This window comes from Dipodomys ordii, unplaced genomic scaffold (genome assembly GCF_000151885.1).
Source record: "Dipodomys ordii isolate 6190 unplaced genomic scaffold, Dord_2.0 Scaffold47, whole genome shotgun sequence".
Taxonomy (NCBI): Eukaryota; Metazoa; Chordata; class Mammalia; order Rodentia; family Heteromyidae; genus Dipodomys; species Dipodomys ordii.
In genome coordinates this window covers 1,510,094-1,526,869 of record NW_012267263.1, presented here as the reverse complement: position 1 = coordinate 1,526,869, position 16,776 = coordinate 1,510,094, and positions in this window count along the sequence as shown.

Sequence of the window (16,776 nt, the reverse complement as noted above, 5' to 3'; positions counted from 1 at the left end):
TCCTGCCTGAACACATACCCACACACCCACCCCTCCCTTCTCCTTGACCCTCACCCTTGCATCTGATTCACTTTATCTCCCTAACCAGCTATCCCTAGGCCTATAAGACCCCTTAGTCCATGAACAAGCCATTAAACAAAACCTCTTAATAACCATAAGTGAAAGAATGACATTATGCACTGGAGGCAGGGACTCCCAACTTCCACGCACACTGCCATTGTCTGAACTCGTTAAAAGATGTCTGGGTCCCTCCTGGAATCAGATCTTGGAGGAACTGTGAGAACATACATTGTGAGCAAGTTCTCAGTTGGGTCCAACCCTCTAGGTCCAGGTCTCTGAGGGAAAATGTTGGGCCAACATTTCACCTTCTTAACTTTGCCCGTGCCAGAGAGCGAGGGGCAGTCTTGCTGAGCCAGGCTTGGCCTTCCTGGTACTCCCACCACTCATCATCACCACATCTGCCTGAACAGATTTAATCATATCTACTGCCATGTGGTCTGTCTGTACCCAGCCAACTGTTAGCCAGAAGAGGGCCTTCAAGATCAGATGAAGAGAAATGCGCAGAAAGACAAAGGGCCAAAGACATTGGAAATGAATGAAGGAGTGAAGAAAGCTGGGGAAGCCAGAAGGATGCTGTTTTCTAAATACCTGAGTCTCAGCCAGTGGAGAGAAAGCTGAGGGACCCTAGTTGCTTTCTGTATGCAAATGAATATTTCTAAACAGTAAAATCAGCATCATAAAAAATTGATAATAGAGGTTCTCCTTTTTAAAAGCTCAGACACGGAGTTTTGTGGTCACCATCTCTTGTGTGAGGCCTTCAGCTGTCTTCCTATCCACCTTGTGCTGTCTCCATTCCCTGCAGGTCCAGAGGCCCATGGAAGCCATCTAGGCTCCATAGCTAGGTGTTCTGGCCGAGGGAGAGGCAAAGAGCAAGGCTCAGGCAAAAATTCTTCATTGGTTAACTCCAAGTCTCAATGGCTAACCACCCAAGTTTAAGATTACCATCCTGAGTACCACTTACCCACCCCAGCCCTGGTGCCTGTCACAGACCCCTTTTTCTATCCTAGGGGTCTTATCTCTAGGGACCCCACTCCTTCCAGGGTGAGGTCAGGTCTGCTTCTCACTGCCACCACAAGAATCAGAGGTACCATTATCTTCTATCATTGTCTTCTCTGCTCTCTGGAATTATCAGGGCTGGGGAGTTACTCTTTCTCCCAATCTGTAAAATGGAGCTTATCCTCGCTTTTCAGGGATGCCCAGAGTTTCCAGGATTGTCCAGGATGTGGAAGAGAAATGTCACCACATGAAATGTGAGGCCCTCCCAACCCCACACATCAGAAGCTAGGTGTCCAGACAACGGGTAGTTTCTATAATTGTGTCGTCACTGCTATCTCCTTTCAGAAACAAGCAACCCCCTCTCGGTACAATATTTTCACAATAAAAAAACTTAAAAAAAAAAAAGAAACAAGCAACCCTAAGCCCTCTTCTCTCCTTGCTTCAAAATCTGCCCAAAAGACTTGAAGTGGAGTTCAGTAGCAGAGAACTCAAAACAACGTGCAGTCTCTGCCCACCTAGACAGACCTATAAATAGGAAGTTTCATAAGGCCATGAGTCTAGGAAGTACCACGTCAACTCAGACAAGAGCCTTCGTGGCAAGCAACAAAGCTGTCTTCAACCTCTTGTTCCTCTTTTAAGGAATTAGAGGGATGTCCTCTTCCCCTTAGGGTGGTCATCTGCCCTCATCACCAACAACACCACAGCATACAGGCACTGTTCCAAGTGCTGCACACACGATGTTCCTCACAGAAACCCTTCTGAGGCGCTATTGTCTCTATCCCTACCTAATTCACACGAAGTCCCTGAAAGGCTAAGGCTAGAGTTAGGATTTGAACCACCATCCAAATGCAATCTCTCTCCTTTAAGGCCAGTAAAGAACCTGGATTGCAACCAGGTGCCAGTAGAGATGCCTGTAGCTCAAGCCTTTAATCCTAGCTATTCAGGAGGCTGAGATCAGAGGATCACAGTTCAAAGGAAGCCCGGGCAGGAAAGTCTGTGAGACTCTTATCTCCATTTAACCACCAGAAAACCAGAAGTGGCACTGTCGCCCAAGAGGTAGAGGGCTAGCCTTGAGCTGAAGAGCTGACGGACAGCGCCCAGGCTCAGAGTTCAAGACCCATGACCGACCAAAACAAAAAACAAAAAAATGTACCTAGGTTGATCTCTGGTTTACTGTCTCTGCACTGTCCTTCAGCCAGCCCAGGTGAGGCCAGCCTGGAGCACACCACTCCTGGGAGCAAGCTCAGCTTGCAAATTCCTCTTTCCTGGCTTCAGCAGAAAAGGGATAGCAGAGGGAATTCTCCAACCGGCTTGGAAATAACTTTGATAACCTAACTGGGAAAGGAGGTAGTGGGACATCTCAAGGTTCTTTGTAAAAAAAAAAAAAAAGTGCAGCTTATTACACTGGCACCTCTCATCCTGACAGGAGTGGGAAATTAGAATGCCCTCAGCATATCATGAGGAAATAAGACGGCCCTATGGGGTTTAAGGCCCTTTCCTTCAGCAGGTACACTTCCAAATTATAGTTCTCTCTCTCCTTCTCTCTCACACCTTCTCTGTCTTTATAGAAAGGTCAAGATGATTGCAATAATCTAACAGAGCAAATGATCTTGCCATATCTTTAGAAACAACACCCCCCCCACCACACACACCCCCCCACCAACAAATCCTCTCCAATTCTGTAAGTCAAGAGGTATCAGCACAGGATTTAACAAACAGGTCACAGTGAGGTACACAGTGGTGACTATAGCAGGGCCTCCTTTGTCCTTGCCCTGGTCATGGCATTGAATGGAACAGCTGCCAGAACCTTCACAGGGGCTACAAAGTCCAGATTCAGGGGCCTTCATGAGACTCCATGAGTTCCACTCTGGAACTAGTGGGCACATAACAGGGCTCTCTGCTGGAAGGAACACTGGCCTGTCTACCAAAATATCAAGGCAAAGGCTGTCAACAAATAGGTTATTGATGAACCCATTTACTTTTATTTTATTGCACTTACAAATTTGTGGGCTTAGTCACATGAATACAATAGTGACAGATACATTTATTTCCTGTGTGTGTACAAACTATTCCTTTGATTAAAACTAAATTACTTTCCTAGTTAAAATCCTGTTTGGGAAAATACTTCTAGTTGTGAATTTTCTTATTTCTCATATTCACTTGGTTACTGAGTAATGAACACTACTAAGGTAATCCAACATTTATATACATTGCTAATGAAAATCAGTCTCCAGTGACTAGGAAACAGCCTATCAACCTTAGCTGCCAAAATCTTAGACTAAGAGGAAATGCAAACTAGCAATTATGATACAGACTTTTCAACTCCACTGTAGAATAGCTTGGATTAAAAATAAATCAATCATTCACAAATTAATTTCTTATATGTTAAGAAATTTCTGTGTGTTACGATGCACACTAAATTGGTTATTAAGCTGAAATATGGTATTCACAGATGTATAATACTCAATATTAATGTAGTAATGCTCTGTGTAGGGCACTAGTCTTGTCTGCAGGAGGATGAAAAAGAAGGCAGGTAATTAAAAAATTTAATACTAAGGAATTTGACATTCAGTTTTGAAGTCAGTGTATATACATATATGAAACATGAAAACAGAGAGACTGGGGGAGCTTGAGCTTGATGGTTAATAGAGCAACTGAGCCCACTCACTTTTCTATTAATCTGCTTCTCAGCTCAGAGTGAGAGAATTTTTGGCTTTAAAGTTCTTAAAAATTATATGAAACACTCCTTAGGATTTTGTAGCTGTTTTCAACTCTCCAAACCTGAGTATGTTCTTTTCAGTAAACTTTATTGCAGTTAAACATGCACAGAGAAAAGTACACCAAATGATGAACAGAATAGCTTCATAAATTCTCACTGAGGGAACAAACCTGTGATTCATTGGAGGCTCAATGACTGACAGAACCTTAACAATGCTCCAGAAGTCCCGCCCACCTCCTGTCCTCCAGGAGGTGCCTATGTTCCAGACAACACTGGCCCGACTTCAATCTCCATTGGCTAGCTTTTCTGTTCGTATCCTTCATAAATATACAACCATTTAAGAGACACTTAGGAGATTCATCTATCTCATGTATTGTATCAGATTATTTGATTTCACTGCTAAGTAAACCACCATATATTCACTCTACTGCTGAAAATTTGTATTGTTTCTCATCTTTGATTATTATAAAATAAAAGTTTTGTATGTTGTGAACATATCATTAGTGTACATGTATATGTGTTTCAATTGGATATAAATCCAGGAGTAGAATTACTAGATTACAGGATACATAAATGCTGAGCTATAGTAGGTAGTGTGAATTAAACCCACCCCTCCCATGGTTACACCAATGGCCATTCCCATAACCCAGTAGATGACAACTGCACTGGCTATACATTACACATCTATTTACTTTGGGCAACTCTGGTGGCTTGATAGTAGTATCCCCTTGTGACTTTACTTTGTTTTCTTGCTGTTGTTTATTGGTAAATTGCAAAAGCATGTTATGAATTACTTGTTCAAGTCTTTTGCCCACTTTTTCTTCTGGGCTATTAGTTACCTATGGAAATTCTTGATATATTCTGGATTAGATCCTTAATTAGATTTATAATTTAGAAATTTTACCACTCTAGGACTTACTTGTTTTTTTTTTACTCTCAATAAAATCTTTTGACAAACAGAAGTTTGTAATTTTTATTTATTTATTTTTGCTTTCTGTGTCAATACTGGGGTTTCTTTTTTTTCTTGGAGGTCCGGTCATGGGGCCTGAACTCTGGGCCTGGGTGCTGTCCCTCAGCTCTTCAGCTCAAGGCTAGCACTCTACCACCTGAGCCACAGCACCACTTCTGGCTTTTTTTTTGCTTATGTGGTGCTGAGGAATCGAACCCAGCGCCTCATGTATGCAAGGCAAGCATTCTTACCACTGAGCCACCTTCCCAGCCCCAATACTGGGGTTTCAACTCAGGGATTTGAGTTCTCCCTTTATGGCAGATGCTCTACCATTTGAGCCACATTTCCACTTGTGGCTTTTTACTGGTTAATAGGAGGTAAGAATCTCATGGACTTTTTTTTGCCTGCACTGGCTTCAAACTGTGATCCTCAGATCTTGGCCTCTAAGTACCTAAGATTACAGGTGTGAGCCACTGATGACCAGCTAATTCACATGCCTTTCCCTTTTTGTACAGTACTTTATTATAATTGAGATCTTACTTCACAATCTGAATTTCTTTTAGAAGTTATTGGGGTTTTTTTGCCTTCCATAGTGATATCCTCCATTTACCTGGTTGATTTTTGTGTACAGTGTGAAGTAGGGTCAACTCATTTTTTAAAAGTGAATATTTAAATATCTCTACAGTGTTTATGAAAAGACTCATTCATCTTCCTCCTGGTATATGGCAATGACAATTTTATCATGTCAAGTGACTGAATTTATTAGTTTTTCATTGCTGTGATAAACACCTGAGAGTCACAAAGAATAACAAATTATACAAATCAGATAAGCATCCCTCTGGTATATGTACTGAAATTGTGCTGACTTTGTAAGTCAATTTGGACAGATTGGATCATAAAAAATATTGTCTTTTATTCTGTATATGTTTATTTAGGATTCATAATTTCAATAATAACCTGTGGTTTTCAACTAAATTAGATTTGTTTTTGATTATATTAAGAATATTTAAAATTTTTAATTATATAGTTGTCACTCATCTAAAATTATTTATTCTCTTACATTAATTAAACAACCCCCATGGTGTTAACAGTAGTAATTCATGAATCAAAGTCACTATACACAGTGGTGAATCTTTTTCAGACTATTTTCTCTCAGGGATTCTATCTCCTGTTGTCTTCATTCTACTATTGAGCAGATCTATTGAGAGATTTTTCTTTTAATTGGCTCTTCTTTTATAAATTATATTTTTCTCTGGGATTTGTCTATTATTTGGGACGAAATTTTCTGTTTTGCATTCTTTATTTAGGATGTCTGTTTTAAAGTCTTTAATTTCACCATGTGATTTATCTCTGTGTTGGTATCAATTAATGATTATCTTCTCTCATTTATTTTCCAGGTTCTTAATATGATATTTTTTTTCACCATATTTGAACATGTTGCATTTCACGGTAAGAGACTGGGTCCTACTTAATTCTTCTTCTTCTTCTTTTTTTTTTTTTTTGGTCAGTTGTGGGGCTTGAACTCACTGTCCCTGAGCTTTTTCACCCAAGGCTGGCACTCTACCACTTTGAGCCACAATGCTACTTCTGGTTTTCTGGTGGTAAATTGGAGATAAGAATATCAGACTTTCCTGCCTGGGCTGGCTTTTGAACCAGGTTCCTCAGATCTCAATCTCCTGAGTAGCTAGAATTACAGGTATGATCCACCAGCACCCAGCTGCTTAATTCTTTTTGAAGTAGACAATCACTCTTGTGTAGGACTCTGGTATATAGGTCTTGAACTGCTTTACTGGGCTATGGATCTAATGACAATCTCACTTCAAAGCCTTTGTCATACAACTGCAGAATACTGGGGCTCTTCTTGACCCTTCTGCTGCTGAAGGGAGTCTCAGGTGGAGACTAAGAGTACTACTCAAATAAGGCTGTTTGTCAACAATATGATTCCTTCTCTTGGTTGGTACCGTTGTAAGGAAACTCCGGTTGGGAAAAACAAAGAAGCCACCACTGAAAAAGCCAAATTAAGAGTCTTTATTGGAGAGGACTGCTGGTAAACTCTTGTCTCAAAGACCAGCAGCCCCAAATGCAGCTAGCACAAAGTGGGCAAAAACCACATAAGTTGTGTAGAATCAAACTCAACAAAAGTACAGCAAACCAGATGAGGACATTTAAACCTAATGGAAAAGCAAACCAACGACGAAAACAATCAGGGGAAATCAAGGGCCAATTGTCTAGGGGAAGCATAGACCCACTCTCCTTACTTCAGTACCACCTGGTAATCTAGTGTCTGTCAGTGGGAAAGTAGACCCAGGCCTACCATGAAGGAGGAAGAAAGAACCTATGTTGGGTACCTTTGGGAAATTCTTATGTTTCCTTGTGCTGCTGAGTGGGGGTAGGAACAGTAAGGCACTCTGCTAGTGTGTCATCTTCCCCAATCTAGTCCTGCTACTAGTTCCCTTTTCTCTGTCCGTTTTAGAGTTTTCCTTAGATGGTCTAACAAATTATTTGCAGAATTTATTTCTGCACTTCATGGGAAGAAAGGAGAGAAATAGATTTATACTCACATCTTGACCTGGAATCCTTTTCATCACTATTTTAGTTGAACATTCTGGTACATACCTGTAATCTCAGCACCTGGGAAGCAGAGGCAGGTTCAAGTTCAAGTTCAAAGCCAGACTTGGCTACATAGGAAGAGATGCTGCCTCAAAAACAAATGCAACAAAAACAAAAAGACTATATTAAATGAAAGAATTAAGTGAATCAATGAAAAAAAAATCAGTCCTTGAAAAAACATCAAGGTTTGAACTCAAGACCTCAAAGCTTGCTAGGCAGACACTGCACTGAGCCCTTTTTTGTTCTAGTTTTTCAAATAGATAGGGTTTTGCTTCCTGCTCAGGCATATCCCTAGCCTGTGATCCACCTATTTTAGGCTTTCTTTCCTAACTAGGAGAACAGGCATGCACCAGCACCAACTCTAGGTTGAGAAGGTGTCTTCAAACCATGATCCTACCAATTCTAGCCTCTGCCCAGTGCTGGCTTAGAACAGAGATCCCCAGATCTCAGCCTCCAGAGTAGCTAATATTACAGTTGTGAGCCATCTGTGCCTGACAAAAAAGGGAGCAGTTTTAATAGAAAACCCTAACATGTGGGCAGTTCATCCCTTCCACCATAGTGTAGGTGCATGGGAATTATCCAAGTATAGCTTCCTGGTTTACTGTAGGCAAGGATATTCAAAGAAAAACACAGGGAGCTAAGAAGAGTCAACTATTTAATTCCTCTGACTAGAACATACTAGGACAATGCATGAAAAGCCAGTAAAGATGAATGCTATTATCAACAACAACAAAAAAAACATTGAAGGAGATGAGAAAATAACAAGGCAAATGAACTTCGTGCGCGTGCGCACACACACACACACACACACACACACACACAGGCTCAGAAAAGAAGGCAGGAACCTGTGTCCAAAACAGGAAGTATAGGAAATACCAGCTGAGACACTGGCCACTTGGCACCTGCTGAGCTGTCCCCCTAATCCATCCTATTTTAAATCATTGATGCATGGCTGTGCTTTTCTTTTCTGCACCTGAAGGAATGACTTCACTCTAGATTGAGTCCTGTAAAAGCAGTGGAATTTTTTTTTAAATTTGAGCACACAGTGATTTGCCTCAGTCTAGTCATTTGCTCCCTCAAGGAAACAGCTATTCTAATGAGTATCCCACTTAGGGTCCTAGCAAGGAACTCAAATTTCTCGGCAACTCGTTGGGAAGCAATGACTACAGGGCTAAGAATGGCTCTTGGCCCCTCCCACCCACTGTTATAGATGTACCTGACACACATACTTGTGTAAGTTGGTCCTCCCTTAGTACCTTCCTTTCCCTGAAAGCATGAAAACACAAGCAGATGGTGGAAGTCCAGATCTAGATTCCTTTGTTGCATAAACAATGCTGTTGGGCAGATTACTTCTCTGAGTCTTCATTTCCCAATGTAGACACAATAGCCCCACATATCCATGGAGAAAACATTCCAGCACTCCTAATGAATGCCTGAGACTGGGGGTAGTACTGCCCCTGACTATGCTATGTTACACACACACACACACACACACATACACACACACATATACGTGTACCTATGATCAACATTTTTTTATAAATTCTTCATAGTAAGAAATTAACAACAATTGCTAATAATAGAATACTTGTAATCAGAAATCACCAGTATCAACACTCCTGTGCTTTAAGGTCATTATCAAGCATAATAAAAGTTCTTTTCACATGAAAGCATTGCCATTCTATGAGTTGCTCTGCATGACTGAGGGATGGATGGGTAGCACGTGGTGTGGATTCGCTAGACACAGGATGGTTCACATCCACCCCAGGCTGAAGCAGGACAGTGAGGTCATCACACTACTTTAAGCAGGGCACAATTTAAAATCTATGGGTTGTTTGTCTCTGGAATTTTCCATTGAATACTTCCAGACCACAGTTGAGTGTGAGATATCTGAAATGATAGAAAGGGAAATCAGAGAAGACCGTGACTACTGTAAATAATAATAATAATAATTTGTAGTTATGGGATTAAGGTAAGCTTTCTGTAGTGCTAGAAGGAGAGAGTAGTCAATAAATTCTAGCCATTTGTGGTTGCTGTGATTATTACTGTTGTTGTATTTTTTCCATGCTGGGGATCAAACCCAGGACCTCCCACAGGTTCATGTGCCACTAAGCACTGAACTACAACCTCAGCCCTTGGATTTTTTTTTTAATTTTATTTTATTGTAAAGATGCTGTACAGAGAGGTTATAAATAGTTACATAAGTAAGGCAATGAGTACATTACTTGTCGATCATTGTTCCCCTTGTTGTCCTAATATCTCTTCCCTTCCCTACCTCCCATGCTCCTCCCCACCCCATCCTACCCCCATCCCTACCCCCTCCCCGAAGTTGTAAAGTTCATTTCCAATATACTGTCCTGTGGGTATCATTGTTGCAATGGATCATCCTGTGTCCTGTTTCAGCATTTCGTTATTCCTCTTCCCCTCCCTTGATTAGACAAATGTATACACAAGATGCAGGGTACCAAAATCAAGTACAGTGACAACAGGGGATATACCATAGGGGGAAGAACATACAAAGGAAACCAAAACAAATCTCATAGTATATTTAAAGCAATAACAACAAAGACAGAACTCTTGTGTCTATATCTTGGGATCTTGGGGTTCATTTCACTTAGCCATTATTTTATATGGACATATTTAGATAGCTTTTAAGCTTTTCAGCTCATCTGATAAGATTATCCTATATATATATTCCCTTATTGCAAATAAGGGAAACCATGGTACCTAAATCTCTTTGGGACTGGCTTACTTCACTTAATATGATTTTTTTCAAGTCTTTCCATTTCCTAACAAATATAATTAGAATTCAAAAAATTATATCCTCCAAAAACAAATCCTCAAAGAAACAACTACCCCATCAACAAGTAGGCTAAAGATTTAAAGAGAAACTTCTCTGAAGAGGAAATAAGAATAGCCAATAGACACATGAAGAAATGCTCAAACTCTCTAGCCATAAAAGAAATGCAAATAAAAACAACGTTGAGATTCCACCTCACCCCAGTTAGAATGGCTACAATCAAGAACTCTAATAACAACAGATGCTGGAGGGGATGTGGCCAAAAAGGAACCCTACTGCATTGTTGGTGGGAGTGTAAACTTGTTCAACCACTTTGGAAAGTAGTATGGAGGTCCCTCAAAAGACTCCACATAGAGCTCCCCTATGACCCAGCAATCCCACTTTTGGGCATTTACCCAAATGATCACAAACAAGACTATACTAAAGCTACCAGCACAACTATGTTTATTGCAGCATTATTTACCATAGCTAAGATATGGAACCAACCCAGATGTCCCTCAGTAGATGAGTGGGTCAAGAAAATGTGGTGTATAAATACAATGGAATTCTATGCTTTCATCAGAAAGAATGACACAGCCCTTGGATTTTTGAGACAGGGTCTCTCTATGGAACCCAGGCTGGCCTTGAACTCAGTAGCAGTTCAGGCTAATCTTGAGTTCATGATCTTCCTACCCCTACCTCCTAAGTGCTGGGATTAATGTTGTATACAACCAAACCTGGTTTCAAAACACTTTTATGTATATTGTACCATCGGATACATTTTTTTAAGGATTATACTCAATTAACTTAGTCTTCACTATGGTTTTATGAGGTACATACTACTCCCAACCTTATTAAACAATTGGCCACTACTTAGGAGTTACCTAAGTGATAGAAGTATAATTTAATGCTAGTTCCAGAGACCACAGCTATGTTCTCCACTAGGGGTAGGACCCAGGCCTCGTGCTTACTAGACAGCAGCTGCACTGCTGAGTTAAATTCTCAACCCTAAGACTACTTTTTTGAACCTTGTGAAAAAGACATTGTCCTAACGTGTCGACTCCTCTGGTTGTAGCATTCCTACGAGAGAGGAGTCACTGTCCTAGTTTTAGTAACAAAGATAGTGTCATGCTTGTAAGGACCAGCCACAGAGAAAGCCAGGTCTCCTTTCCCTGTGACTGTGGTTGGGGCAGCACAGCAGATAGCATGGTGTTCCTACAACAATAGCAAAAGCAGCAGTATCCATAGCAAGTTCAGAAAAAAGTTTCCAACATATTTGCTCACTAAATGTTCATAACCAATATGGGCTCTGAGTTCCATATAAACCCCAATTAGGTAAAGGAACTTAAGGTCACCGAGATGAATGAAGGGGCTATGTGGATGAACCTCTAGGGCATGGTGGAGTTAGGGAGAGGGGTGTCCACATGGTCTTCCATGCCCAAGCTATATCTCAGCCCCCAAGCAGCCATCTACTGCAGTACCTAAGCCAGACACCTAGCAGATGTAGCAGCATCTGCCTGGTCAACATAGCAAGTAGAAGGACATAGGTTGTCTCATAGACTCCTGGGGATTTTTTGTGTAAATAACCACATTGCTTGCAAATGCAGTGTTATATCTTTCCAATCTGCATGAGTTTTACTTTCTTTTCGTGCTTTATTGCAGTGGCTAAGACTTCCAGTACTACATGGAATAGCAGTAATGAAAGTAGACATTGTTGCTTTGTTCCAGATCTTGAAATGCATTCAGTTTTTTGTTGTTAAATACAATATTTGATATATGTTTTTTGACTTGTTTTAATGAAGTAGAGAAAGTTTCCCTTTAGCCCTACTGTACTAAAAGATTTGTTGTTATTATTAATGGATGTTAAATGGATATTTATTACTAATGGATGTTAAATCTTACGAGGTGGTCGTTCTACATCAGCTAATGTGGTTTCATATTTTCTCTTTTTTAGTCTGTGATACAGTTGATTATACTGAATGATACTCAACTATTGAATGAGTCTTGTACAGTTGACATAAATCTCACTTGGCCATGATGTCTAACTCTTCTTATACTGCTGGGATTGAATTAAATTGGACATATAATTTTTATATCTAAATTTGTGAAAGGTAAGATTTTTAGCTTTCTTTTTCTTTTTCTTTTTTTTGTAGTATACTGTCTTTAGCTAGGTTTGGTGGCTCACACCTGTAATCCTAGCTACTCTCAGGAGGCTGAGATCTGAGGATCATGGTTCAAAACCAACCTCAGCAGGAAAGTCCATGAAACTCTGCTCTCCAATTAACCTGCAGAGAACCAGAAGTGACGCTGTGGCTCGAAGTGGTAGAACACTAGCCTTAAGTGCAGGGACAGGGACAGCACCCAGGCCCTAAAATCAAACCCCATGACCACCACCCATGACCACGACAGCAACAAAGAATGAGAAATGTTTTCTCTATTTTCTGAAAGACATTATATACAATTACTATATATGCTTTTTTGAATGTTTTGGCAAAATTCTTCTAGGAAACCATCTGGGCCTGAAGATTACTTTTTGTGAAGAAATACTTTAGTTATAAATCTGATGTCTTTAGTAGTCAAAGAACTCTTTGGATCATCAGTTTTTATCCTCACTGTGGTTTGTTTGCAGGATAGTTTATCTTCTAGAGGGATTATTTCCCTTTGTCATTTTATAACTTCTTTCTTTGTCCATAGTAACTTTCTTTGCTCTGGACTCTGTATTTTTTGTTTGTTTGTTTTTGTTTTTGGTTGTGGGTCCTGAACTCTGGGCCTGGATGCTGTCCCTGAGCTCTTCAGCTCAAGGCAAGTGCTCTACCACTTGAACCACAGCGCCACGTCCTGCTCTGGACTCTGTTTTGTCTGAGATTAATATAACCACTCATGCTTCCTTCTGATGGTTTGCCCGAAAAATCTTTTTCCTTTCTTTCTTTGTGTCTACTTAGCTCATTGAACTTGAAGTGAGTTTTTGGAAAACAACAAATAGTTGGGTCATGGTTTTGTGTTTTTCTCTTTAATCCACCTCAATAATCTCTGCATTGATTTGTTTCTAACGCATTTATAAGATTATTTCTTTGTTGCTTTGTATGCCCCTCCCCCACAGTATAACCCCTGCTTTCACTGTATTTGATGTCGGTATAATTTGTGGAAGGGAAGGGGAAAAACAAGTCATTTAAATAAGGATACAGGTGGACCCATTGCAGCAATGAGATGTACAAGTTGTCATGTCGAAAACGAACTTTACAACTTTGGTGGGGGGGGGAGGATTGGTTGGGGGGGCGGGAGGAGGCTGGGAAGGGATGGGAAGGGGAAACAAAGGAGGAGGCTACAATGCTTGATTAGAAATGTATTCATTATCTTGCCCGTGTAATTGTAACCCCTCTGTACAGTATTTTCACAATAAAAAATAAATAAAAAAAAAATCTCTGCATTAGGGGCTGGGAAGGTGGCTCAGTGGTAGAGTTCTTGCCTTGCATGCATGAGGCCCTGGGTTCGATTCCTCAGCACCACATAAGCAAAAAGCTGGAAGTGGCGCTGTGGCTCAAGTGGTAGAGCGCTAGCCTTGAGCTGAAGAGCTGAGGGACAGCGCCCAGAGTTCAGGCCATGACCAGACCCCCCCAAAAAAATCTCTGCCTTTTATTTGGTGTATATATAGAACAGTTACAATTTTCATCACCATTCATTTATCAGGGACTAAGGCTGATATTTTATTCTTATCTATTTGTTATGTTATCTTTTTATTGTTTATGTTTCTTATACTTCTGCTCCTTTACCTTGTTTTTAGCCTTCTTGTGGTTTTGACATTTTCTAAGAGTCCCATTTTGATTTCATTATATAATTTTTTTAGTATATCACTTTCTATTGTTTCCCTAGCAATGATTATATTAGGAAACTGTTGCTGGGCAACCTTTGGGCATGAGAAGAAACCACAGAATCAGGGGTCCTAATGCCACTGGGTGGAGTCGAGAGAGACAATAGGCTTCACTGCTGCTGTGTGCTGCCAGGTCGCTGCTGGTGTCCCAATTGTGGGCCAAGGGCTTCGCTGCTATTGCTCTTGGCAGAGCAATTGGCTGCAAGAACCCTGAGTTTTAAGGATGGTGTTTGGAGCTTCTAACAGGGTCCTTATGGGAGTTCCCTTCTCGGGATTTTGGCCAGAGAACAGGATATTCTTGGGGATGTTTTTGTCTGTGTCTGTTGATGATTCTTGGTTGCAGGCCTTTCTTAAGTTTAGTCCACCATGTACAGAATACAAAAAGAAAATTTGGGAACTCACCACCTCAATTTCTCAAGATCTGGGGTTTCTTGCCAGTCACTTCTGCTTTCTTCCAGTTTTCAGAGCTCTTATCATTGCCTGTGGAAGCATTTCCAGAGCAGTTAGTTGTATGTAGGGGAGAAGAGCAGGGAAAAGTATCTCTGTGGTCTTGTTCCAGAACCGGAAATCAGCACGGCCTGCTTTTAATGTTTGAGACATGCTTTTTTTTCCCCCCTGGGTGATTTTCCAGAGAGTAGAAAAAATACCATCAACAGTAATTCCTATGATCCAAACTACAGTCTGCTTCCTTAGAAGGGATCAGATGCTTAGCCCTCAGTCACAGTTGTCTGCCTCTGTTTGCAGGGTGTTAAATTCCTTTTGAAAACCTGAACAGATTATCACTTCCCAACACAGGTCATCAACCCCAGTTGATCAGCAAAGCCCATACTTGTCAGTGTGTGCTCTGAGCTCTTCTCATTCCTTGCGTAGCATGCTGAATAAGGTTTTTCTTTGGAGCTGGAAGATGACAAGTACCTATATCTAGAAAGAGGCAATCTTGGCAGAATTGGAGCTTTCTTAATTACAAACGTTTGACTGGATGAATAAAGTCTTGTCGGGCAGGACAATCCCCACATTCTAGAGGTTAAGGAAGGAGAACTGCAAGTTTGAGGCCATCCTGGGTCACATACCATGAGTCTATCTTAAACATACATACACACACACACACACACACACGCACAGAGACTTTCTGTATCTGCATTCTACTTGATTCTGTCTTGGACCATTGCCTGACTTAGATAGAATGGGCTTGCAGCCCAGTGACTTGCAGGGAAGTACTATATTAAAAACTTAGAGTTCATGTTTTAAATCAACCAACAAAGACATGCCAGGCAGAACACACTGTGCCCCTGTAGAGCCCTGTCTCTCCTTCAAACCAAACCAAGCCAAACAAAAAACAAAAACAAACTTGAGTGTATGGCCTTTCTTTCACTGTGAAGATAATCTTCTGGTTTTCTCTTAAGTGACCAGACATTGACAGCAAAGAATCCAATCCACTGAGTATCTTTCCCCTTAAAGGTAGTTTAAAAAAATATAGACTGGATTTAACATGATTTATATCATTCATTTTTGAATCCTATATTACTTTTTGCCACAATTTTAAAGGCTTTCATAAATGAATATATAAAATGCTAAAATGTATAGAAAAGGCTGAGTTTACTTGCTCTTAGACTTACGTCAGTACGATGATTCATAGTACAGTAAATAAACTTTTAAAGTAGAATATTTATATGTTTCAGATGAATTCAATGTTCAAATATGAAGTAATACATTTTAAGGTATATTTTATGGTTGATGTTTTTATTTTCTTTCCCTGAAATGCCCTTTATCTTTATGAGCTATATCTTTTTTTAAAAAAAATGTTGTTGTTGTTTGTTTAAAAACACATGCCATTTTCTGGCTCTACATGAAAAGTTTGTTGTCTGAGTTCAAGGTTAAAAAGAAGCCAATAAATTAACATGCTGGTTTTGATATAGGAGCTGTTTACTCTCAACTTATTAAAGAACCAAATAAATCACGGACAGACAACCAATCAGCATATTTAAACTGTTTTTATTTGTTTTACATTTATTTTTAAAGAATCAGTAGAGAGCTTATTTAATTTTAAACCTTCATTTTACTTTTCTTTTTTAAGTAAAGGTAGAAGCAATTTGGAACACTTCAATTTACACAAAGGAAAAGGCTCTCAGAGGCAACTATAATCTCAGCAGAAATCATGATTATAAAAATTTACACAAACCCCCAAGACAGACAAGGCAGGAGCTAAGCCAGTATATAATATGTCAGTCTTTTAAATAGAGAAAAAATAATAAGAATGCCATTAAAACAAGAAAAAGTCAATAGTTTAGCCTTCCTGCAGCAAGTCTAAAATGTTAAAATAAAATAAATCAGTAATTAAACCATCTAACAAAACAGCTTTTTCCTTTGTTTTCTTTTTGAAGTGAATCTCCTTTTACTTTCTTTGTATTTTTGGAAATGTTCAAATGGAGCCTTCCTTGGAAAAGGGATGAATTTGGTAGTTTCGAAACTCCAAAGATAAACAAAGCAGTCAATTTCCCGTCCCTCCTCCCCCTCTCTTCCCACCTCACCCCTGTAAATAACCCCAGGCTACTGTCTGGGCCTCCCAAGGCTCCTCAGGGGGTAGGGGTAGAGGCCCAGGGGCAAAGGTGAGCAAGGAGGAGGGGGAGTGGAGGAAGGGAACAGGAAGAGGGGGGAAAAGGGGTGGGCTCATCTCCGGTGACCCCTGCTGGGCATATACAATGCTTTATATGACAACACACACATACACAGAGAGAGAGAGACAGAGAGAGAGAGAGAGAGAGAGAGAGAGAGAGAGAGAGAGTGGGACCAAAGCC